General features: G+C 37.6%; 1 pseudogene; it reads right to left on the bottom strand.

Annotated features, from left to right (window-relative positions):
* The window catches only part of LOC127964187 (calcineurin-binding protein cabin-1-like), a 72507-nt pseudogene that overhangs the window by 17447 nt on the left and 27227 nt on the right, over nucleotides 1–27833 (bottom strand).

Here is a 27833-nt window from a genome sequence, read left to right as displayed (position 1 = left end):
AGTTAACTTCGTTAACTTTTGTTTTGACATGTTACTGTGAAGACCTTTACATTTCTGTATTTATGATATGATGATAGTTTTACTCAAAAAAAATAAATAAAAATGCTAATAAAATTCTACAGATTATGTTCATGTACTCATATTTAGGCGACACAGGCTGAAAACATTGTGTGCATCACGCGCAGTAAGTGTGTAGTAAATGAAACCGTGCGTCTGCACCATCATTCAGTCACAAAGATGCAGAACATGCAGGATTTATATTTAAACAATATTTTTGCAGCATTATATTCACAGACATTAGTCCGTAACACATTTTTATTTAAGTATGCTTTGTTCATTCCAAAATTTGGCAAATTCCATGACATTCCACATAATACAATACATTCCATTTTTAGACTGTATTCTGCGTTTTCTGCATCATGGAAATCAAAGGGCCCTATCAATTACTTGAAAGTTTCAGTTAGCTTGCAAAAGAACTGTATTTTGTGTTTCACAGAAGAATATAAATTATACATGTTTGTAGCAACATGACCATGACTAAACTGCATAGCTCCCGTTTTTAGGTGAACAACAACTTAACTGTTCTTTTACCCTGTTAAAACTATCTAATACTAATACTTGGTACCTAAAGCACTAAAAAAGAGCTTGACTTTACAAAGGGTGTTAATGAACATCTGATTAAATTTTGTAGGCAAACATGAAGTCCACTCCAGAAAACCACCCCCAGAAACTGTCCTCTCACTCACTAGCCAGTGCCAGCGTGAAAGCCAAGTAAGCTGCCAGAAAAGCTCTCAGAAATCAGTTGATGATGATTTCTGGAAGAAGAGGCCCACGCTAATGAAGGACCATAATCAGATCATCTACAAATATGGAATAAAAAGCAGCGTGCACACACATTCACAAACACAGGCAAAGGTCCCGAGAGGATGCAGCAGGAACAAAGAATCGCTACCAGCGCTATGATATGCCAAAATGAGCAGATGGCCTTATGGAGTCCTGAAAATGAACAAACCAAACTAAGTTCTGTCTGTACAAAACATCAAGAACTTACACAAACAAATAAAATATGCTAGTTTAAAGCAGCATAAACAAAACCACCCTTATGAAACAAAAATATATTGCAGTATATTGGAAAATATTGTGTAATATATTAGGCATATATTCTTATATATATTTATTTTTTCCAATATATTGCAATATATTGAAAGTGGCAATCATTTGTATATTTTGCAATATATTATATAATATATGTATCATCAATATATTATTAAATGTATTAAAATATATAAAATAATAGAAAATAAAAATATATATATTTGAAGAAATATATTGGTAAATATATTTTCCTTTCGTAAGGGCAACCATCAGAATGCTTCAGAAATCACATGTACTACTTTTAGTTTTTTTTTTTTTTTTTTTTTTTACCATTCTGGACCCAGACCTAGTCATTCTCACAGAAAACGGCAGCCAGAAATTATTTATTGATTTTTTTTTTCTTCTAGAATTTCTTATTTTGTCTTCCACTGAGTCATACAAATTCAGAACATGACTGCATAAATGATGACGAGGTGAACAAGCCCTTTAAAATATGACTGATTAGACGAGTTCTGAAGATCTTATTGATTTTTTTAGATACTCATAAATTTGACACACATAGAACTATAGAACAAAATGACCTAAATAGAACTCTCCTGTTGTGCTTGAGGTCATGGCAACCGGAGGAGCCGGCTGAAATCTGGCATCCCTGGTGTCTGTTTTATGTCGGATAGATAAAAGTATGGTGCTCTCTTTTTCAATAGCGTTTGGGAAAGAGAAAGTCAACAATGTCTTCACTAATGTTCACTAATACATAACCGACAACCAAATTCCTTTCAATAAAGTATCAGGAGACTATACTAAAGCAATACTGTGGATGCATTTAACATACTTGCTAATGCTGATCCACCTTAAGTTGTCCTAAACTTAATCTGTATTCAGTGTGTAAAGTTCAAGGGCGCAGGTTTTTTTTTTTCCTGGTGTGCATGTGTGTGAGTTAACTGTTAGGACTTGTTCCTCCGGTTGGTGTGGTGTGAGAATTCAGACGTATGAGTCAAAACACTGCACGACAACCTCAACACCACACAGTGCTCAGATGCACGAGGCAACACTCTCAGCACCAGCACACACACAACATACAGATCTCACAGTTTGAGCAGTTAAAAACAACAGCTAGCCTGACGCGTTCAGTGTAACTGTATAAACAACGGTTCCAATCAAAAGACCAGACATGTACTCATTCGCCATTCATTTTATGCTTTAAAATAAATAAAAATGACAGTATAAGTACAATTTTAACTATTCTTAAAAATAACAATAAAAAAACAGGTTGAGAAGATTTTTAAGTTTATGAAACGTGTGTGAAGTATGCAAACTTTTTTCCAATTACGATTTAAAGCTGCTTTGACACAGTATTTTATAAAGCGCTATAATTTACGGTAAAGGTGACTGACTGCTTTTTGAGAATTGACTTTAACTTAAACTCTTAAACTTTCAATGCTTTGGAGCACAGATTTAGGTTAAGTGGTCTCTTTTTAAAGAAGACCCTTAGCAGATTATTGCTGAAGTGAAAAATGTCTAAAAAGTAGAACTTACAAAAAAAAAAAAAAAAGTTATGGAGGCTTATGTTTATTATGAAAAAATCACAAAAATACTATTATAAAACATTGTAGCAAATATATATTTGCCAAAACATGTCAAAAGCAAAAATCTAGACAAGTTGTGTTGGAAATTTGAGGTTCATATGGCAAAAAAATGATTTGTTTGGGTGCAGTACCAAATGTTTCCACTAGCTGAAATCTGGTTCTCATTATTTTACATTGTCACTGAAGGGAGTGTGACAAGTTTGACTATTTTTCAGAACGGTTAATTTTTTTTAAATCATGTTGTTTTAAATTAAATTAAATTATATTTTAATACCATTCCAATAAATTAAAAGAAAGAGAGAAAGAAATAAAATGACAGAGCAACCGCTAATGTGACAGCACCTAGACTTACATAAGCATGAGCATTTAGCTATATTCATTCATTTACAAGCTTTCTACAACCGAATAGGTCAAAAACGAACAATCCCCCACCTTTCCTTTTCTTCACCACAAGGGGTTTATGGGAATAATTAGTCCAAAAGCATAAACTGATGTATATTTCTTTAGATTCTGTTGGACATGGTGTTTCTATACACCTATGCACTGTGATTGCATACTACACAGTGCAGAGAATGCAGCTCAGGATGTTTCTTTCTATATGATCGGCACAGAATAAGCCCATACAACGGCTTTATGATGATTGCATTACCAGAGAAAGCAGTGGCAGAGCGGGTCTAATCTCAGGGTCTGTAGATGCTTAATCCAGGACTTCCTGGAGCTTAAATGGATGTTTGTGATGTGGATTTAGTATTGGAAAACCTTTACGGCTCATGATCACATGACATGAACTCGGTACGGCTCTTGGAAGCTGAAGTTACCAGTTTGGTAAACTTACAGCGGCGAACCGAAACTATAACAAATATACATTTTTGCATTCCCATTTTCTCCAGCAGAAAAAGAAAAAATCCACAATAGTGAAAAGATAGAAAGATAGATAGACAGACAGACAGATAGACAGAAAGATAGAGAGAGAGAGAGAGAGAGAGAGAGAGAGAGAGAAAGAGAAGATCACAGAGCCTAAAATGGATGCATTTATGACCAAACATATTAGTTTGTGGGTCATATTTTTGCAGAGATTGCCATTTGTCAAGATAAATTTACATATTATGAAATAAAAATTTGAGTGCAACATATTTTTGCCTCTGTGTTTGTGTTGTTGTAATAAAATGAGAAAATATGTAATTAAATTGTATTTTAATAAAATTAAAAAAAATATATATTTTTTTGCTATATTCACAATGTTAATAACTGTGGAAATGCATCGTCACAGTCTGTAAAAAGGGTCAAGTGTTTATCAGGACAGTTAAATTGTTTATTCATAAACTCACCATATTCATAAATTCAAAATATATTCATTAAAGAAGAGGTCAATTCACTAGTATGTGAAATGCAGTCTCTTTTTGAATAATTCTGGAAAAAAATAGTTTATTCTAATAGTATGTACTATGTAATTGTGCCATGTTTATGAATAAATTAAATCAAGACAGAATGTTTCCCAAAAGTAAAGTCATTTGAAGTTTTTGTGTGGTAGAACTGAATCATCACTGAAGCTAAATAAGTGAAATAGCACTAATGAGCGTAACACATTCATAAAATCTAATGACTGTTGAAAGCCAGTGATAAAAACATCTGTCCACATGACTGCATGAATAAAGTGTGAGAATCTCATTTATTTTTTAATCACTGCCAAGTTGGACTGAGTTCACTGTTTGTATTTCCTGTGCGTTTATAACTGTGGTTACAATTATTAAAAGACTGAACAAAACTGCTTTATCACAAAACCTACTGTGGCCTATGGACTCAGCACTTCATCATAGGCCCTCAAAACACTGCCAATGTGAAACCTGCTCCAAATGTAGGCAATTTAATTATGCTGCCTACTAAGACGCCACACTTAATTCAAGAATGCACTGCAACAAGTTCATGAAAAAAACTAATCCAATCCAATCCAATGCATCTTCATAATGCATTATGCATGTAGGCCCCAAATAAAGTGGATTGGTAAATTCTTCACGTACAATCTTTCCTCAATCAGCGAGGTAAAGACAGGCCAATTTGAGCAGTGAGTCAGTGTCCAGGGGCCACATTAAAATCTCTCTTCTTTCCACTGTCATCTCAATCAGAGATTTGCTCTTCACCGGGTGAATTAGACGGTGCTTCATAACAAACTAACCGCAGGACACGAACGCACACAAAAACATTCATAAACATGCAGAGACAAGCACTACAATTAGACTCAGGTACAGAGACAAAAACACACACACACACACACTCAGAGAGCAGATGCAATTACACAGGCATGGGAACCGAGAGGTGATACACTGTTAGAGAGGTAGAGGCTGATAATGGACTAGATGAGTGTTGTGAGTGTGTGTGTGTGTGTGTGTGTGTGTGTGTGTGTGTACTGCCAGCTAGAGCCATTAACCTTCTATCCCAATAAGAGACTTTAATGGCAACTTTGCAAGTTTGTTTTTTACCTTGACATAATTAAATACAGTGCTCTACATTTGATGATGGCATTGGGGGAAAAGGCATAATGAGACATAATAACTCGGTCTTTGTTATTCAAAACAGTAACCTATCTCCTCTGCTTAAAAAGACTATGAACTTCACTAGGTGGTGGCACAGAAGATTTTTCAGCGCGCGGTTATGTGGTTCATAGGGTCTTGTTGTATATTGCCATGTTATACATGAAAACATATAATGTAATATAAAATATATTTACTTTTATAATATTTTCATACAATATTTATTCCAAAGGTTAAATTAATAATAGTTTGCAACTTTCATGCAACAAAAACATTTACAATGCTACAAAAAAAAAAAACTGTCACATGAAAGTATCTGATTCTTGATATGTATATAAAAATTGTATAGAATACAATATACATATAATTTCATTATATGTATATAAAAGGTTTTAACTGTCACTTTTGATCAAATCAATCCATGAAGTATTAACTTCTTACTGTTAAAAGGTTTCCCAAACTGGGGTTCATGAAGAAATTGCACCAGGTTTGTGGGTTTAAAAAAAGGAAACTGATAATCGAAATCATAAAAATATAACGTTAAAATAAATCATTTTAAAATAAGTCATATTATGAGTGATAATTCAAATAAAATGAATGTGTTCAGTAGTTGATGCAATGTGGAAATTAAGAGAAAGAAGACACTTGAAATTGAAATAAAAAAAAGAAGATTTTTGCAAATCCAGTGGTCATATGTTATTATAATAACTGAAAACTGAAAGACTCTCTGAAATGTAACTAAAGAAAAATTGAAACAATTAAAAATAAGAATGAGGGAGAATCTATAAACTCTCATTTATTTATTGCTATAGTGCTAATAATACGGTAATAATGCAATCAATAAGAATAAACTTTAGCCTGATTACGAGTATCTTGAGCTGCAACAATCTAATTAAAAGTACTTGATATATTCACTGTGTATTCAAGGGCATTCGAGGCTCAGTGTGTAACAAAAAGCCAGAAACCGGTTCTTTTAGACCTCACTGGTTCTTGGTGAATTCTTATACAATAGCGTACTTGACTCAGCAGCACTACGATGACAAATGTTATAGAGCTCGTGTGCTACACTATCATTAGCTACACCAGTAATTTTCCACAGTTCCATTTGTATTCAATTGGCTCTCGCTTGCTCTCCCCAGGGATGCCTTAATGTCTGTATAATATAACATAGTATAGCTCTATCCCACTCACAATACGCATCCCACTTTACTGCCTGCTTCATGACTAAAATAATTATTTTACTAGCTGTTTTTACTAAGGCAAGCATTAATATTAATATCGCTCACATTTAGGGTTATGGAGTTTTGTTCAAATCCTTGTACTAAACAGCAGGTAATTCATCCCATACCATTTATGCTACAGAAGATTTACACCCAAAGAGGATTCGAGTCATATCTAGAGACCAGAATATCATAGAGTCGACCGTGGGCTACACACACACACACACACACACACACACAAAATTACCCAGAACACTTTAGTAACCACAGACAGTGGCAGTGGAAGGTTTCACATGTACAAACACCACATGCATTTTATTTTGTAGGTCATCTTCCTTGAGTCTGACACTAAGTAAATATTACCCGAGGAGTTTCACTGACAGCAACAAAGCAACAAGGTTTTTCGGACTTTCCCTCATAAATCTCCTCAGTGTTTGATCTCTGTTTTGTTCAACAAAAGTTGTGGGATTTCCCCGTCACAGTGACTGTATGTTTACCTTCTGTCACGACTGTCATGCCTCGTCATGTCTGAATGAGAACTGACAATGAAGCAATTCCTTAAAAGGGAACTGCGATAGTCTGATAATATTGTAATTGTTGTTTTAGAAATGTGTTCAATAGCCATGTATGTTTGTGTCATTTCTTTATGATAGTTAAACAAAATCACACAAGCAAGTGTGCTGTTTTTCCCGAATATCAGAGCAACTGTAAATGTGATATTGATTTTATACATATGTAATAGTAGAATTTAAAAATAACATTTTATACCAGTTATATAATTATATAGCAGTTAAGTTAATATTGTGACTTAAAGTTTAGTCATAATTTTTTTCCTATTTTGGGGTAAAAAACTAAAATACATCATGTAAAATGCTTATACATAATATAAACATAACCAACTTAAGTATATTATGTGTTAAAACAAATAGCTGTAGAGGGAGCCAATGGCCTGGTGACGTGTAACAGCAAGATTATATGAAGTCACGATGTACAGTACATGGCATATTTAGACATAGGTTGATGTATTCTCCTGTGTTGGCAAAGGTTTATAAATTATTTACACTAAAAATCTAGTGAGGTATTGCACACAGTTTTTCCAGATGAACGTTCATAGCATATACAGAAGTTGTTTAGCCCATTTCACACATTACCTTTGATAGATAATGTGTGAACAGGACCTTTTCAAAAATCCCGGTAAATTTGTTCTGCCAAACATATAGCCCATTTCACATTGCACGCTGGACCTGGAAGATTGGCGGAACATTGCCGGGTCGCTTTCTGTGCAAACAGGAACTTTCAGTGAAAGTTAACGTGCCTAGCGTTTTCGACTCGTACATTACACGTAACATCATGATGTCACGTGTCTTTACGGGACCTTTACGGGTTGTGTGTGAACGCACGCACATATTCCGTGTAATCACTGGCAGTGTGAAAGGGGCTTATGATTCTTATGGAGATGACAAAATTACTCTGAGCTGTTTACAAAGCTCCGCTGCTTTATAAATTCACATTTCTATGCAAATAAGCACTAGATGGACATCTTTGTTCATTGTGCCTCACAGCTTTTTGTCGCGAATGTAAAGTTAGTTTAGTTGAGAGTGGAAGCTGCTCCTCTCATACCACTGGTAGGTGAACTCATGGACTCAAAGGTGATATGAACAAGTTTTTTTTTAAATGCAGGATTATTTTTTTCCGCAGCCAAACATTGCATACTGGAAATCCGCCATGTTGGTGGAGAACTGTAAACCCTGCGCTTCAGATGCTGCTTTTGCACCACTTCAGCAGAGCTGAATTTTTATTTTCTTCATTTAAATTTTTTTATTTATAAAATGGATAGTATCACCACTTAATGAAAATTTATTGTCTATCGATTTTGTCTAATTATTAACAATAACATTTCAGGAAAAACTAAGATTTCATTTTGTCAATATTGCGCACCCCCAGGCCCTACTTGCCTCTTTTCTTACCTGTTTAATCAGCATGTAGGTCTCGGACATGATCTTCTCGATGCGCTGCAGGTCGTAGGTCATGCCCTTCTGACCTTGCTGCCACACCCTGTACGCATCCAAAAGCAGCGTCTTGCCCGACTCTTCATCATCCAGCAGCTTCCTCTTCCTGCTGGGCCTCTGCTGTAGTCCCAGCTCAGGAGTGCTGGCGAGAGGTGTGGGGATGCTGGATGTTGGTGTTGGGACCATACTAAGTGCTCCTTTAGCTGCGTTCATCTGATTCTGTAGCTGCTGCTGTTTTGAGCTAATGCTCAAACCCTTCAGCGAGAGCTCAGACGCCCGACTGCTCTCTGGGACCTTATCGGCTTCCTCTGTTGCCGATTTAACCACCCCCTGCTCCTGTGGTCCAGTTTCAACAGGCGTTTGAGGGTCTCTGAATTTTGAGGCACCCGGCCATGATCCGAGGCCAAGCTCCATAGGCTCTACAAGTGCTGAAGTACCTTTTCTGGGGTGAACCCCGGCCTCTGCCGCCTCATTTAAAGGCTCCAGGGAGAGCTGAAGAGTGGCTGAACACTGCTGAGGCATCCTGGGAGGTCCGGTCTCACTTCCTGTAAACTTATGGGTGTTGGGGAGTCCTGCTTTGGGCTGGGTGGTGTGGGAGCATCTGTGGTCCTCCACAGCAGGGGGCCGGTTGGACACATCCGCAGTGGTCATTTCACCCATTGAGGTAGTAGACGGTTTAGGGGGATCACTTACCTGAGAAAGAGAATGATAAAGATATGAAAAAGGCATCTTCAAACTACAAATGTAATGAAACCACATTTAAAGTTACGCATATAAAGTAACACATGTAAGTAAGGCTGATTCTGCTGACAGAAAGCAAAACATATGCTAATAAATTATGATTAGTGCAAACTTGAAAAAGTCTGTGAGACTAGGAGTGAGGACAGAATTTTTTTGCACTACTAGATCTGGTTTAACTCGATGTATAAAGTGTAAAGAAAGAAGCACAGGCATTAAGTTGAGTGAAGCTCTCACTCTGTTCTTCGAGCAGTCAGGATGGCATGAACTAATGTGTTAGCACAAACGTGATGTGTTAGCATAAGCACGTCCTTGACTGTCAGATCAGTTCCCAAACATGACAGTCTCCATAGGAAACACATGCTAGCAAAGCCACTGTTCAGCTTCTATTTCTTAAAACAAAACAAAAAACACACATACAAAATAAAATTAAAATAATAATCTTAAAAAAAATAAACAAACACACAAAAAACTAAAATGTAAAACAAAAATAAAACCTAAAACCAAAACAAAGCAAAACACAAAAAAGTTGACAAACACACCTAAATATAAACAAAAAACACACCAAAACAAAAGAAAAAATAAAACAAAAGGAAAATAAGGAAAAGAAAAACAACAATGAAAACAAAACAACATCTTTATATATATATATATAAAGCTTTTGTTTATATACACAATATATATATATTATAAAAACACATACACACAAAACAAAAAAGTATTTGACTTTCATACCCCCGTGAGTTTATCCAGATTGTCTTCCAGCACTTTTACAGTGAAGAAAAATGCTCGCTTGGCCAATACTTGTCGGTCCACATCTCGAAAGTACTTCCTATAACACACAACATAACACAATATGATATATCCTTGCATTAAAATGCTTCCTGCCATATGCTTCATATACAGTATAACAAAATAGGAAAACAAACCCACAAAACAATTTATGATAACTGTATGAAGTGCTATAAATTTATACATAACAAAAATGCAAGGTTAATTAAATTGTTTACAAGCATTTGGCAACACTACATATCAAGAGGCTACTTCTTCTCATTTTCCGTTACAAATTTGCACTTATTAAATATTTGCACTGTCTTACTTTCCCTTATCAGGGGTTCTCTGAAGCATCAGGGAGATTTTAAGTAAAGCGTGGTGATCTTTCAGTTGAGACAGAGCATCCAGTAAGAGCACGACGGATCTGTTCATATGAGATGCAAAACTACCAGGACGATCGATCTCATCTACTGGAATACGCCAGATGCCCTGAGGAAGAGAAGGAGAGAGCCATTAGCAGAGAGAAGAGGAGTTCGTCTGCATGAGGCATCAGGACAGCTTTAAACCCGGCGCTGGCTGTCAGATCTGGCTCCAGTCTCGTTTGCCAAACAAGCCAGCATCTCCACAGGAAAACTGATGTTGCCAAGGCCACTGCTGAGCTGCTATTTACAGCACAGTCCAAAATATACATAAGGGCCAATTATAAACACAATTCAGTGCTTCACGAACATCTCCTATTGTGCAAAACAAACCTCCAGGAAAGTCCATTACCATTCACAAGAGGTAAAAACATACAGAAAGAATGGGTGGATGACTTCAGACAGTGCAGCGCTCATAGGCACAAATGAGAGAGAAGGCAAAATGGAGAGAAGTGGAGAAATGTTATTGTTGTAAGGCCATCTGCTGTTGGCTTTTAATGCGTTGGTCTCCGGCCATGAAGACAATCTGCCCACTGATGAGACATCTGCCTCAACCCACTCTCTCTCTCTCTCTCTCTCTCTCGATCCATCTCTCTAGCCCTCTGCTTCATCTCGAGCTGTTCATCTTTCCCTCCAGTCGTGCTGGTCTGGTGTGTGAAGTGTATCTGGCTGGAAAACAGCAGACTAAACAGAGCTGGTGACAATGAACGGAAATGGCAAACTAATGAAGACGTCAAGAGAACATTCTCTATGCAGACACGTGGAGTTATGCGAGCTCGATTTCACGTGGCATTGCATTGTGAAAGAACTCGTAGCACAGAACGGTGCATTCTCAGGATGACTGCAAGCGTGCAATAGCAGACATTAGCAAAAACTGTCTTCCTTTTCCCGTTTTCTCTTTTAGATCAACAACCGTGCTGTCAAGGTGGAGCAACAGTCTGAAGAGAATCTTGCAGTCTTATCGGAAAATATGACATTATATCACAGTAACACGTTAAAGCCAGTGTGAAATGGCATTTGAAACCCATTATACTTCTATAGTCAAAATATTTAACAAGAAAAATGTCGGACAGGGCCTGATTCTGACTCAAATATGCAAAGTGAGCGATACATCTCAGAATAAAAAAGTCAGGTGATTTGAAAGGAGAAATTAACAAGAAAATCATTCTTTATACACAATATTTGTTTGTGATAAATTTTCTCTGCTCTGCAAGGATGCTTTTATTTGATAAAGAGTAAAAACTGTAAATAATATTACTATATTATTAAAATACCATTGAAATAAAAAAAATTAATAATAATACAATTTAGAATAACTGTTTTCTATTTAAATATACTTTAAAATGTAATTTATCTTGGGATGCAAAGCAGATTTGCTGCTCAAATATTATTCATTATTATTGGTGCACAATTAATAATAATGTTTCTTATTATTATCAGTACTGACAATTTTGCTGCTTAATATTTTTGTGAAAATTGTGATAGCCCAATAAATAAATACAAATCATACTTTTATTTGGAAAGGACACATTCAGTTAATAAAGTGACAGTAAATAAATGTATAATGTTATTTCAAACGAAAACTGCTCTTTTGAACTTTCTATTAATCAAAGAATCCTGAAAAACAACAAATAAAAATGAAGCAGCAAAAAAACATTTGCAACATTGATACAATTATTAATAATTAAGTGCCAACAATAATTGATAATAATCGAGCAAATCAGCATATTAGAATGATTTTTGAAGGATCATGTGAGTGAGTATAATATATTTTACTAACATAAATAACCTTAATTATTCCAAACTTTTGATCAGTAGTGTACATTATGAAGAAAGATATATTTAAAAACTTGTCTTTGGACTACTGTGCATGATGATCATTTATAATAAGAGCAGGAACATGGATTAATAAGGTAAGTAGGCTCAATAAATTATTTATGAATGAACGATGCGATGCACACTTGCAATACATTGGAAATGCAAGCATTTGCATCTGTGCTCTGGTCACGACAGCTTCATCCTTCACCAGTGTGAGTGTGTCTCCAGCAGGCAGAGAACTTCGGAGTAAACATCAATTAGAGCAAATAGTCTGTTTTCAAACAGAAAGCTATAGCCATGCAGAGCTGCAAGTCTCCGCGGTCTTGATTTCAATGAGGAAACCGTGTACCCCAGTTCTCTGCCGCCAATCTTTCAGTCTGAATCTTTCTAATTGCCCTAAAAAAAATGACACTGCTTCGGTTTGGCCTGGCAGACTCCCATGTACGGACATTTGGACATTCCAGAAAATTTAGATGATGGCACTGGAGCATGTGGAAACTGAGAAAGTGGATGTAAGCGAGAACTGAAAAATATGCAGGAATGTGAAAAGAGAGAAAGCGAAAAAGAAAGAAATGCTAATCAGAAGGTTGGATGTTTCCGTAAACCTGGATGTTTATTTGCATGTGGAATGATCTGCAGCTGCTAGTCGTCAAATTAAGAGCAGAGTGAAAGAACCGATCCAGAAGGCACATGAGAAGAAGAAGCAAGGGTAATGTTTAGCTGGAGGATGGATTAAAAGTAATTAATAAACTTCAGATTTTGTTAATACACTGAAATTCTGCCTATACAACAGTCACATTTTCTACATCTGAATAGACCAGTGTAACTAAACAAATTTATCTATATTTTTCATCCTTTAAATTATTATTATAATTTTTTTTTTAATCAGAGCAATTTTGACAAACATTGTTGCCAGTTAGATTCAAAATGTTTAACCGAGGGAGTAAAATACAACAGTGTGTTCATATTAGATTATTTATTTAATAATATTATTTTAAATTTATTCACTTACAAAATAAATATAGTCAAAGATAATAGAGGCATGTTTTCCAGAACCTTCTTCACTAAAAATAACACCAGAAACAATATTTAACCATTTTCATTTATATCTACCATCATACAAACAAATAGCAATATTCACCTTTACAGTAAAAACTGAAAAAGAGTGAAGATTGTTTTCTTTTTTTTCTCAGTGTACATATATTTTAACTAAAACATTGAACATTGTATATTTTTGAAGGTCTGGCAAAAAATAAATCCTTAAAATCTGAATTCAAAACTGAATCGAACTGCAACGCTGTTTTGAATCAAAAAACTAAACGAGAGTTTCACACTTATTAATACTATCAACACCATCACACACACCGAACTTTGAGACAAGTCTAATAAAATTGGCTAAATAAAATGCTCATTAAAACCATCCCGGCAAGTGGCTTAAAATACGCCATTAATATTTAACATATCAGCCAACTTTAGCTCCGAATAATAAACTCTAGACTCTCACAGGCCAGCATCGGTGGCTAATAGCCAAACAAAAAGTCAAGAGAGAACTTGCTAAGAATGAGCCAGTGTGTGTGTGTGTGTGTGTGTGTGTGTGTGTGAGAGAGAGAGAGAAAGGGTTTTGCCCTTTCACTGCAGGGATTACCCAAAGCCCCTCCAGCAGGACTCCGTAGACGGATGGATACAGGAAAAAGAAAGGAGGGAGTGTATCCTGATGGACAGATATGGGGAAGAGGCGTGCCCAGACGGATCAGCGGATGGAATGATATTAAGACGGGTCTCTGGCACAGGACCCTCAAACCGCTGTGTAACACGGCTTTACGGTCAGATTACACACATGAGCTCAGTCATTCCTGCACTGCAGCAACTGTCCTTCTCATCAGCATGTTTACAAGATGTGCCATCGCCTCATAACAAGAATAACACCATTACATCATTTCCAGTCAGTGTTTACTTTAATGTTCAAAACAAAGTTTGTTGACCTAAATAACTACAGCTGTTTTATAGATTAAAAGGGATTACAAATCAAAACATGTTTCTGGCAAATCAACTATTCTGACTGGTGTTTTAAAAGGTGCATGTATTAAATGTGTATATAATGTCTTTAAATACAAACTTATACCACTGAAGCTCCTAAATGAGTTTTAGATTAAATGCAAAAATGATGCTACTATCGTGACATCAATTTTGGCTTTGCTGTTATGCTAACTACACTAGCATTTGATATCAGTGTGTCTTTTTGTGTCAGTGAGAACATGCATCACAGAGTAACAAGACGAGATATAATGGGAGCTAATGGTCCCTTTTGAAAGGTTAAGTATGGCCAAGCGCTCTGGAATTTGATACACTCGTTTATTCTCCATTTCTTTTTTTCTGGGAATCCCCACACCTCCAGATGTGAACAAATACATAATAGCCATGTTTATATGATTTTGGTCATAAAAACAGAGAGAGAGATAACAGAAACAATGTTTTCATGGCAAACAAAACTTCCTGATGATGATGACGACGACTAACAAGAACAAAACCAGCCAATCGTCTGCTTCCAATTAGCATATTTCAATTATTATGAGAAGGAAACTTTGACTACAACGAAAAAAAATATGACATTAATTACAATGACACAAATTGACTACTCATAAAAACAATACAAATTTACTTTAAAAAGACTAAAGTCGACTGAGCAGCGGAAGAAGAGCAAGCTGTCATGTCTGTTTCAGGCCTACAGCTGCTCCTAATGCGATCGATACAATCTGACAGTGAAATCATTGAATTGAGGTCATCAGAAGAGGGCTTCCCTCGCCATGTGAGGCCAGTCCTCTGTGCACGAGCAGCAAAAAGTGTTTTCATTAGTGAAGAAGGGCTTCCTTCACCAGTGCAAAAAAAGAAAAACACTCTCAAAAGCTTTCAATATGAGCAGCGCAAACCAGCAGATGTGCAGATCTCAAGAACGCTGCAAGATGTTTCTGATAAGCAGCTCCGATTCAACACGTTTGACTAATTAAGCGAAACAAGAACGCAAGTGAATTCTTGCATAAGAAACAAGACACTGAATTTTCCCTCAGGGATTCCCACTAGACACCCAACCTCACCCGTTACTTTAAAAGTGTCCAGAATTACAGTATCTACAGAAGCATCTTCACTCCAGAGCTGAGGAGCACAGAAGGAAAGCGGGAACCAGGAGGAAGGAGGTTCGCAGTTTTCTGACTCATCCAGTGCACTTCATCACTCCATTTCTGGTCATTATTACTGCCGCTCGTATTGACGAAACGCAGGACTCCGGAGAAAGCACTAGCTAACTATTATCTGCGTCACGCGTGACAAGAGTCAATGCTCTCAAACACTCACTTTCTCTCTCTGGCTCTACTCCTTGAACTCTCACCCACTGCTCTCCCACCTTCAACTGCCTCTTCACAGCAAATCTGAACGAAACAATCTCAAATACGAGCAAGCTGACACTTCTCCTCTCCACCTTTTATTCCAGGAGCAAAAACAGAAGGAAAAGGAAACCAAACAGGAAAAGCAGAAGGAAGAAACTCACCATCACCGAGGAGAGCTACCCCACGCTCTGCCTGTATGAAGTGTGTGAGTAAATGGGATGTTTTGATTTTTTTTTTTTTTTTACGGTCCAGCGAGAGAAGGCGAGCTGAAGTCCAGGCTCGAGGGAGTGGGCTGCACGCGTGCGAAGGGAGGAGAAAAGGAGAGATGGATGAAGGAGTGTGCCTCAAACAGAGGAGCGCTTGCTCTCCTCTCTTTCCAGCCCTGCCATCGCAAAACAAAACGCCCACGCTTCTCTTTCTCTGCTCTGACCCCAGTGCGCTCTCTCGTGCTCTCTCTCCCTCCCTCCCCGCGCTCTCGCTCCTTCTCTGTACACAGACCGAGAGACGGCCCCTTCAGAACCCAGCCAGCCAATCAGAGACGGACTCTGTTTCTCAGCCCAGCAGTGCACACCCACACAAACATACAGAGAGAGAGAGAGGGGTGAGCGACAGGAGACAGAAAACATGCAACAGGATGTTGTTTGTGTGGGTTGGAGGGAAAAGGGTGTATATGAACACAAACACAGATGCGAGGAGACAAGGTGAGGGATTGTAATTGACAAGAAAAGATGAGACGAGAACACAACAGACAAGAATGAAATTAGACGAGAAGAGAAGATGCTATAAGAGACTAAGAAAGAGAAAAAGAGAGGAGGCAAGACAAGAACACGAGAAACAAGAACAAAAGTAAAAAGGACAGCAAAGAACAGAGAATAGAAAAGACCAAAAAAACACCAGAAGTGAGACAAGAAGTGGAGAGATGGGATGAGACGAGAAGAAAGTGAGGTGAGATGAGATAAGATAAGAAAAGAAGGAATAACAATAAAAGTGAACAAATGAGGGAAGAACAGAACTGAGGAGAAGAGAGACGAGAAGACAAGAGACATGCCAAAAAAGAGAAAACAGTAGACAAGAGAATGAGAAAAGAGAAGAGGTGAGACAGCTTGAGAGTAAAAGAGAGAGGAAGACAAAGAAGAGATGAGAGAATAAGAGAGAAAAAGAGACAGATGAGTGGAAAAGACAAGAGATGAGAACAGAAACCAAAGAAACTAACTAAGAGACAAGCTGAGAAGAGAAGAGGTGAGTCAGGCTGAGAACAGAACAGAGACAAGAGATGATACAAAAAGAGACTCGGACGGGCGAGAGGAGAGGATAAGAAAAGACAAGACTACCTGAGACATGGTGTGACATGAAAGAAAAGGAGGAAGAGAAAAGGGAGGTGAGAACAAGAGACAGGTTGGGAATAGAGAATAAGACAATGATGAGACAAGATTTGAGACATGGAAAGGAGAAGACACGAGGAAAGAAAAGACAATAAGAGAAGGAAAGAGATGAAACAAGATGAGACAAGTGAGAAGAGGGGCGCTTAGAGAAAAGAAGAGACCAGGAGATGAGAAGAGACCAAAAGAAAGGAGGTAAATAGAGACAGGAGGAGAAGAGAAAAAAGAGATGAGATGAGATGAGAAGAGAAGGGAGGAAACAAGAGACAAGAAGCTGGGGAAATGTTTATGTTGCAGTCACTGAAGCTGAGAGAGTGCAGAGGTGTATCTCTGCCATACAGCTTTCATTTCCCCTTCTCCATCTGTTTATGTTTCTGCGTTTCCACTGTGACAACAACAACAACACACACACACACACACACACACACACACACCTGGCATTTCCAACACCCTGCTGCTAACAGGAAAGTCAAGATGCAAATCGTGCTGACCGTATCTCTACATGTGAACCTCAGGTGTTTGCTACGGCTGAACTTTCACATACCAGCACTTCATAAATAAAATGAAGCAGAGCATCCACGTCGTTCAGCCTGCTGTCAAACACAGAGCTCATTCTCCTAAAGAGATGTTCAGACACCTAAAGAAAACTGGACAGTAATGATAAATCAAATCTAATCCAGGCAGCTATTCTGTGGCTCGGGCCGGTGGTCCAGTGAGAGCTGGAGAGTGGGCGGCTACATATGTGAGTGTGGACATGGGAGAGAAACTGTGTTTGTTTTTGTGATGCCTTTAAGGCTTAGGCCAACAAATACTGCCAGAGCCCTTTTAACTTATTTTTTTTAAATCTGCACTTTATCTTTTGACATTATACACTTAAAGGGTTAGTTCAGCCAAAAACGAAAATTCTGTCATTAATTACTTACCTTCATGTTGTTCTAAACCCTTCAGACCTCTGTTCATCTTCAGAACACAAATTAAGATATACCTGATGCATCTAGTGAGCTCTCTGACCCTCTGTAGACAGCAAGGATCCTTACACAATCAAGGCCCAGAAACATACAGTAGCTAGAGGACTGGTAAACTATTCAATTTAAAGGAATAGTTCACCCCAAAATTTACATTGTCATCATTTACACACTCTCAATTTGTTGTAAACTTGTAGATATTTTGAAGAATGTTAGTAACAAAACAGTTGATGAGAGCTGTTCAGGAAAGAATACTAAGAAAAGTCAATGTTTACCATCAACTTTTTGGTTATCAGCATTCTTCCAAAAAAAAAAATCTTCTTTCAGGGTCAACAGAAGACAACTTTTTTGGGGGGGGGGGTTGAAGTTTAAATCTGCACATTGTTTAAAGGACACAACTGGGCAACACGAAATAACCATTAGATTAAAAACATAACTTTCCCACTAAATTTCCCACCATAATAAAATGCAGTTTCCGTGAGCCCTGGACCGGATGTTGCTTGTGTATGTGAGGATTCTCCCATAAGCTGAGAACAGGTGGGCATGAGGTTGATGTATCCTAGTGGGCGCAGCTCTGAAGCCCAGCGAGACATGACGCCCGAGTGTTTTTAGTCTGCCATGTGCCAAAACTGATGAAGCCACAGGCTGCTTCCTCACAGCTACTGGTAAACACACCAACACTATCTCAACACTAATGTTACGACCTCCGCTCTGTGAGGACTGTACCAATGTGCCAAAAGGCCACTGGGCAAAACAGCAACAACACATGTACACACACACCATAGTGATGCCATCTGTCTGTAAATCCAGCCAGTTTAGGGCATTTTCAGTGAGGAGTCGTAATCTCCTTGGATTTATGTCTGTGTGTGTGTGTGAAGGGATTTAACTGCACTGAATCGCAGGAACTCATGATGGCATTCATCACACACATGTGTATGAACAGCAGACGCGCTCGACCAGATATGCACTAGGGCTGTGCGATTAATCGAAATCAAAATAAAATCGCGATTTGAGTGTGCGCGATTTCTAAATCGCTTTATAGCATGATTTTCCGCAGCCCTGACCTCCCGCAGTATTTTATCTGATGATTTTAAAATTTTATCAGAGATGGAGGCGGCAAAGAAGACTGCATGAAGAGCAATGGCTCTGTTTTTGGCTTCATTAAAATTTTTTTTATAGAAAACCCTTTTTAAAAGATTTTCGTTTTGTAAAAATTGTATCTTAATTTTGATCAATGTTTTATCAATCAGTTGCCTGTAATTATTAAATAAGAAGCAAATATATAGCCTAGCAGACAATGTAATAAGGTGCCGGCACGATCACTTGCATTGCATGTGAACTAAACTCAGCGTGTGCTCAGCATTCAGATTTGAGAAATATAGGCTATACTACAGAAAGCTTGAAATATCTTCTTCAAAATAAAAAGGGGCTACTCTCGGATGATGTAATCCATATGAAATGTGCATTGTTGGCATTTCTCTCTGACGTTCATGGCAAGTCCGCATTGTCAACTTCATCTTTGCAGTGACACAGAAAACACCAGTTTATTTCTAAACAATAAAATGACTCCTTGCATATTTTCGAACCAGCAGGCCATTCTGGGTTGAGCGAGACCCCACGGAATGAGCGAGCGGATCGGGATAATCAGAAATGCGTTCTCCGCTCACGAGCTCGGATCGGAACAAACCCGAGCCTCTGCTGACCTTGCAGAAACATACAAATAGACATAGCCAGACTAGACTATTTTAGTACAAATTATGAGCTTACTGACGATTTTTTTTATAATTCTTGACAAAATTATAATATATTAAGGTTTTTTTTGCCTAGTTAGTTGTCTACGTTCCTATGGCCCAATGACGCTAAGATGAGCATTTACTGCTTTTTAAAAATGCGGGTCAGGAAGCGGGTCGGGTACAATATTTTTTTTTTTTTTTTTGCGGTCCGAGTTACGGGCGGGTTAGTTGAAAACGTTGGTCGGGTGCGGGTTATTAATACATTGACCCGTGCATGACTGTTACTTAGTGATTATTTTGACTTATGTCTGTTCTAGAGACATTTGATAAAGCTCTCATTGGTTTTCTTTTGGAAATATGTTTAAATATATACTGAATGCATTTATGACTGTAAAGCATGTCTGTCTGTGTCAAAATCGTGATTAAAATCGAAATCGCAAAGTTTATAAAAAAATCGTGATAGGTTTTTTTTTGTCCATATCGCACAGCCCTAATATGCACACATCACTCTTATCTCCAGACTGGATCACGCTGTAGCTGTGATACGGTGAACTTTGACATATAAGGTCAGCAGCATTCGTAGCATTGTGACTTACGTTGAACAGATCGGTCTTATTCCTCTCGAAGAAAAGTCCTTGTGCCGGCATGTGCTTCAGCTGTTGCCATGGGACACTGCTCCCTAGCAACACGTCTCGTGCCCATTGCAGGTTCTGTGAAAACACAAATAAATTCAGTCAGCTCTGCATGCAGGAGGGCGAGAGAGGGTGACGACTTGAACTGAGGGAAGTCTGAAGTCTTTACCCTAGAGTCCCAGTCAAGTCTGAAGTCTTTTTTGTCACGAGTCTAAGTCGAGACTCAAGTCATTTAATGGCTTGCTAAAAAAATCCCATTCAGAATCCTCATGTACTGAAATCTTCCAATTTACGAAACAATTTTATAGGCTATAGCCAAAATATATGATCTAAGATCTGCTGAGTGTAAAAAAAAAACTTAGATTAACGGCTAGTTAAAGATGGAAAGGAAATGGAACTATAGTATTAATTAAAAGTAAACTGACTCTAACAATCAGTTTTTTGCTCACCTTTCCTCCTAATGCCTTTTAACACAATTCGGTAGCACATGAAGACTGAAGCGAGGATGTGGTTTTCATAACTGTGAAACTCCTTGTGGTAGAAAAACAACGCAAAAAAAGAATATAATTACACCACAATGCACACTAAAGCATAAAGCACTATGCGGAGATAGGATATACTTTATACTGCCTACAAATTTTCTGAAAGTTATGTCACAGCATGCAGCAGGTAGTGATAAATATATTTCAAACTGTATTGTATTTAAACTGTCACATGACTTTAATGCAGTATGCTGTTATTTTAGTTATTACTATATATCACCGACTAGTTATAAAGAAAATAGTATGTGATGCAGTAGGTAGTGATAAACATTTCAAACTGTATAACACTAGACTAAAAAGCTTGCAGTAATAGTACAGACAGTACACTGCCTACTGGTTCTGAAAAAGGTATGCATTATGTAGTAAGCATTTCAAACTGCAATACATAACTGAGACATGAAATCTAGTATTTATACTGTCTGCTGGTTTGTAAAAATGTGTGTGAAAGCGCATGCAGTAGGCTACAGTGAGCAGGTAGTACATACTGCGCACTGACTGTTTTCAAACATGTCTTGTACATAGAGTTTGCATTAAAGTAATAATAAATGTTTGAAGTGTACTAAAGTGAACACAGTATGTGAACTAGTTTGCTGCAGGTAACATTTTTACCAATAACATTTCTTTCAAAGTGTTTCAAATCATATTATGCTATACTATAGTCACATAATCTCACAAAATATGATTATTTTGCAATTTTAGTCCAATTTAGAGTAAAAATGTGTTCTTGTAGTCAGGGTTGCCATGTCTGTATAATAAAACAAGCCCAATTGCTACTCAAAACTACCCCAATCATAGCCAAAACGAGCCCTATGGTTTTCTGGGCAGATTGGCTTTTTTTGGGGGGGTTGTGCGAGGGGTTTCGTTTCAACGCACAGACAAAAATATGAAAAATATGGCAACACTTTGTGTTCATTTGTCACACTGGAAACTGTTTAAGACACATTACATTGCATTGTGGGCCTGCAAATACAGAACTGTAATATTTAATCTAACCTAGTAGGCCATCCAGATATTCAATTCGTAACATCTTTAAATTAACTGATTAACCGAGCCCAGGAAAACACAGAAACAACTTTAAAATGTAGACAAACAGCTCCCGTTAGAGGGCTAAAGACTGAAAGCTTCATCCAAACTCAAGATATAATTACACTGAATCATCCCATCAAATCCATTTCCACACCGCAAATTCACCTTTAATGAACACATAACATTCGAACACTGCAGTCTGACTTCTTTATTAGGATAAAGACACATGGATCTCTCCCTGTATGTCACACACTATACAAACGAGAGCTCAAACACTGTTTGGGGCCATTCATTAAATCCGAGAGCTAAATTTCTATGCTTTCGCCTTGGGATCGAATCGGGTGCGATTAAACGTGTTGTGGCGGTTATGAAATCTCTGGCTTGTAATGGCGGGGTGATTCAATTTCAGAGCTGAACAATCTCTGCTCAACGATCAGACAGATTTCTCAGTGTGAAGGGATGGAGATGACATATGTGAGTCTGTTTGGTAAGAAAGCGTCTGAAAGGAGCACAAACACACATGCAATGGATAGAGAGAGACATAAAGAATGAGAGAGATGATATAGTGACTCCAAGTCTGATATTTAATAGATTTTTTTGAATTATGTATTGGCTCCTTGTGCATGGACTGAAACTTCAAGCTTCAAAAAGGATGCAAAAGCACCACAACAATAATTGATGTGCTTTATTTTAAGTCTTCTCATATAATGGAACGAAATTTTAAGTCAGTACTCAGTGACAATCGTCCCTGCCAAGGATCTGGACTTGGACTAAACATTTTTCCTGCCTGAGTGACTGATTGTTTTTTTGTTTTTTGTTTTTGAGGTTGCACTGGTGCCACTACCATTCTGATTAACCTATAGACACCGCCATTTCTGTTGTGTAGGGGAAACTTTAGCAAACGGGCCAGAAGTGGAACAAAACCACATCTGGAGCCCTGTAGATTGAATTTAAGTCATTATTCAATTATAATCTTCCTCTCCAATGAGCTGTTAACCACTGCGATTTGTGAATAAATCACTGGGACGGGTATTGTGGACCAGAACAAAACAAGTCATTAAAAATATTGTACTAAAAAAAAACTACAATTTTTGTTAAAGAACCAGGCAATTGCTACGTTTTTCTCATATAAACTCATGCTCTTCAGTGAATAACATTCAGTCAATTTTTCCACACAAAGCTATCATACTTCTTTAGAAGGCATGAAATATACTTTTACGGTGCTTTTGTCATTTACAGTAAATCAATGTTTGGGTTTCAAGGAAGACAGGAAACTGCAATGACATGAGTGTGAGTAAACGATAACAAAACTAGCATATAGGAGTGAAGGATTCCTTTAGTTATCGTAATTCAAGATATGACAGTGAGAGAAAGAACAAAACAGAAAAGAGAGCAAAAGGCTAGATATCGAAGTTTATGACAGCAGTCATTATTTAGTCTACACTACTGTGAAAGAAACACCCCCAATAATGCTTTGCTGTGTCCTCTTCCACTGAGCAGTCACTGATAATATTATACATGGCTATAGATCAATCAATCTTCAGTACAAAAAAACCCTGCTATTGTTCCGTAGAAAGGGAAACTAAAGCTTTCATAGAAAATTCACCAGAAAGAAAGAGAGATGATCAGATGAAGGGACTGTATGACAATGATTTTAAAATGTTGGTTTCTATTACGAACAAAATGCTGTAATATGCTTCCAGGCAGAGCCCAAAATTACCACCATGTCACACTGGCCGACGGTGAGAAAATTTACCAACCACAGATATTTCATACTGGCCATGAAACTGAATTTTGCATTATTGTAAAAAAAAAAACCCAACAACAACATGTAATGACAACAATTACATTTTTCCTTGCATATCAGTGACAAAATGAAGGATGGCATGTCATTTGCAGCATCAAAAAAATGCTCCTTCACAAAGTCATTAATACAAATCGTGATTTTGCTTCTCTATTTGCATCTGGGTGGCTCCAAAAATTAAAATGAAAAAATCCACACATCACTATATGGAGCTCTACTAATAGACAGTCCAGATATACAGTTCATGGTGAATTTGCCATAAATAAAAGCTTATGAAGACAAGGAACAGCAGATGTTTCCTTTAGTAGATGTTTTGATGGAAATCATTCACGTCACTTCATACCGTTATTCTTACAACTCAAACTCAATTAACATCTAGAGTTAGAGTTAGATAGATCTATTTTAAACAACTGGTTTGTTCTGATGGTTTTATTTAGTAATCAAATAAATATTGATAATAAATATCAACTGAATACTTACATTAATTATGGTTCTATTTTATTTTATTGGCTGCTCAAGAAACACTTTTTTGAAAACAGAGGGCTCCAAACCCCCAAAATGTTGTAAGGCGTCATTGGCTCCAATAAGAAAGTTTTTTTTTTTTTTTTTTTTTTTTTTTTTAGGTAACAGAATAAATGTGTTTTATTTGTTTTATTATTATTATTAACATTTTAACATTTCAATCATACTGCCATGTGTTTATGTCTCATCTTTTCATGACTTTATCAGCATTTTAATCCATCTTGTAGATGTGCTGGAAACTAAGGTTCACTTAAAGTCTGAACTAAATGTCTTTTCCAACTTGATACATAAGGTCACAAAGAATTGTTCATTATCTGTACCAATATCATGGACCATAAGCATCACTTGGCCACTGAGTGTAGTTTACAACTTTTAAATGTTGTCATACACTCTTAAAAATAAAGGTGCTTCACGATGCAACAGAAGAACCTTTTTTGTCTATATGCTTTCTTAAGGGTTTTTCGCACGGCGGGAACCTTTTCATAGTACCAGAACTAATTACTACCCACTTCTGGGTGTTTTCACAACGCTGGAACTGTTTGCAATTTTAATACCAGATTGCCTTTTTCGAAAACTGAATTAGCTCCTACCAGCTCTAACCAGCTCAACTGGTACTAGCCGTGATATAAGGAGATATTGATTGGCCAGACGTGTTCGAAAACGCCCTCAAGCGCCATGATTTAAAACGCTGTGTAAACGTACTGTAAACATTGTGTCAACTTATTTTGCAAGTATGATGAACAGTGATAGATGAACGGACGCTGAAGTGCAGGCACTTGTAGCAAATTTAGCACTGCCAGTTGTCATTGGAGATTCTTAATCCTCCTTTCCGTTCTTCTCTTTACGTATACGTGGACATTTCATGTCCATTATTGTGAAACCCACGAGACACAACAAAAACACAGCTCCGATCACAGTGCCCTCCATCCTCCTGTTGTTAACATTATTCTTCTTTGTTAACGTTGTTGCACAAATGACATAGCTGTCGAACAGTTTACGTCACATCCTAGTACACACTGTCAATGTGAATGCAACCCTTTAAATGGTACTGGGAAATAGTTTGCACAAAATCGCTCCAGTACTTTAGTACTGTAAATTTAACTTTATAGTTATTTTTCTAGCTGACTGACGAGCTTATGGACACCAAATGTTTATTCTGAGGTAAATGATTATTACGTTGCAATGTTTACAAGCTTTATACTTTTATTTTTGCAGTTGGAAACACTGAGGGGCCTATCATACACCCGGCACAATGCGACGCATGGCACAGCCCAAGTGTGTCTGTTAGTTTCAGTCTGGCGCCGTCTGCATTTTCCTGTCCAGCACCACGTCGTTTAACTAGCGAATGCATTTGTGCCCATTTGTGCAACCATGGGCGTGCTGGTCTAAAAAAGAGGTGTGTTCAGGTGCATTGCTTGCGCATTGATATTTCAAAAAGCTGAAAATAGACTGCGCCATAGACCAACTCAAATGTGCCTCTGGGCGGGTTCACGGTGCGCATTTACTTTGTTTATTACACACAGGGATGCGCATCACACAACAATCCAAATATTAAAAACAAAAGGATTACAGGGCAATAACATTTATTGTTTGTGTTTCGTTATGAATTTTGAATCATTTAATAAAATTTTATTAGTCACAGAAAATTAAAATATGACGAAAATTCCACAGGCGAAGTCACGCAGTTCGTGACAGACAGATCATTAGGGGCAGCATCATGTGCTCACTGCAGGACAGATGGAGGCAGTAATACATCTTTCAGATCTGTTAAGACTCTACATTTATTTGTGTGCACTCACAATTAAAACAAATTTGGCTTTTGATAAAGAATGAAAGCAAACAGGATGCGCTTTCTGCCGTCTCGTTTTCTGTGAACTTGTGCGAGAAACATTTGTATATGGACATGAAAAATAGAACTATAGAGAGTAAAACTGGTTTTTCCGGACTACAAGTCACACTTTTTTTCATAGTTTGGCTGGTCCTGCGATTTATAGTCTTATAAAATTAATTTGACATGAACCGAGAAAAATGAACCAAGAGAAATGAACCAATAGAAAACATTATCGTCTCCAGCCGCGAGAGGGTGCTCTATGCTGCTCTATGCTGCTCAGTAGAGCTGAAGATCTTTGCCCGAACCCGATGGGACCCGTCGGGACCCGACGGGTTCGGTCGGGTTCGGGCTTAATTTCTATCATCTTACGCGGGCTCGGGCTTGCGCTCCGGTTTGCGAGGTAAACGAGCGGTCATGTGATGTGTTTCGATTAGCGCGAGAAAGATGCGAAAATGAATGCTGAGCAGGTGTAACGGAGGCTTGCCTCTGGTGATTACGTTTTGGTTGCACCAGCAACTAAAGCAAACTCTGAGGTGTGGAAAAGTTTTGACCATGTTTATAATGAGAATAATGAGTGAATAATGACGCACCATCAGTGAGCGCAGGAACGCGCTGAAGACATCTACAGTGGATTCAATCATTTTCCTCCACAAAAACATGTAGACCTAGCCTAATCTCTGTGAGTAAAGGTTTTTCAAATGATAACTAAATATTCATTGAGTCTTAAATGCATAATGTTGACAGAGTATTCACGCTAATGTTGGCATTATTCTTTTATTAAATAAAGCAAATCCAGCGGAGCCTTTATCTTAATTTCGTTATTGCCAAATACCCTTCTTAATTTAAAATTTATCTTAATTTATTTATTTTTTTAAATGACTCGTTTTTATTGGTGCGTTGGTCTATTTATAGGTTAAATGAGCCTATGTCTAGAATGCTGAGATGTTACGATGTCACAGAGGACTTATTATATTTCTTTATTCCAACTTCCAAGTTGTCTAGTCCACGTTAGTTATGAGTAAATTATGTTAAAACGTGAATAATTTACTCGTTGACAAAAGGCAAAAGAGCTGTGTGCGTGCGCACATTTGAATAATGTCGGGCTGTAAACGGGTTCGGGCTTTAAAAAAGCTGTCAATCAAAATGTACTTGTCGGGCTCGGGCCGAAACCTGTCGGGCTCGGGATCTGTCGGGCCTAACTTTTAAGGCCCGATTACAGCTCTACTGCTCAGTGCTCCTGTAGTCTACACTGAAAACATAGAGCGCCCTCTCGCGGCTGTAGACGGTAATGTTTTCTCTTGGTTCTTGGTTCTAAATAAAAGCGACTTATATTCCAGTTGGACTTATAGTCCGAAAAATACGGTAATTTCAAATAAACCAATTCAAATGAAAAAAAAATTATCAGCTTAAGTAACCCGTTTGAAACCATATCACATACAGGCGTGTCCTCCACTATGGAGATGACGAGTCTGTATCATCGACTTCATCTCTTAAACCGAAAACACTAGTTTATAAAAATATTAAAATGTTAATACAGTTTATTTACTGTTTTTCACTGACACATTCATAATCATTAGGCTACTTCTGCGGTGTGCTGTGGCAAGCTCGTGTGCTTGAGCGCCAATAGGCTAAGTAGGCAATTAAAGGCTCATAATAATAATTTAAATGGTTTATTAACAAACATGCGATTAGTCGGGTAATGCTTAAAATGAACGACTACTAGTCAACCAGAAAAATCCTTAGTCAAAGACCGCCCCATTCCTTACAAAATCAATATGACTATTTGTGAAATATATCATATGCTGATTTCTTTATAATCATTCAAATTAATA

The sequence above is a fragment of the Carassius gibelio genome, chromosome B8 (genome assembly GCF_023724105.1).
Source record: "Carassius gibelio isolate Cgi1373 ecotype wild population from Czech Republic chromosome B8, carGib1.2-hapl.c, whole genome shotgun sequence".
NCBI classification, from domain to species: Eukaryota; Metazoa; Chordata; class Actinopteri; order Cypriniformes; family Cyprinidae; genus Carassius; species Carassius gibelio.
This window is presented reverse-complemented; position numbering and strand designations above follow the sequence as displayed.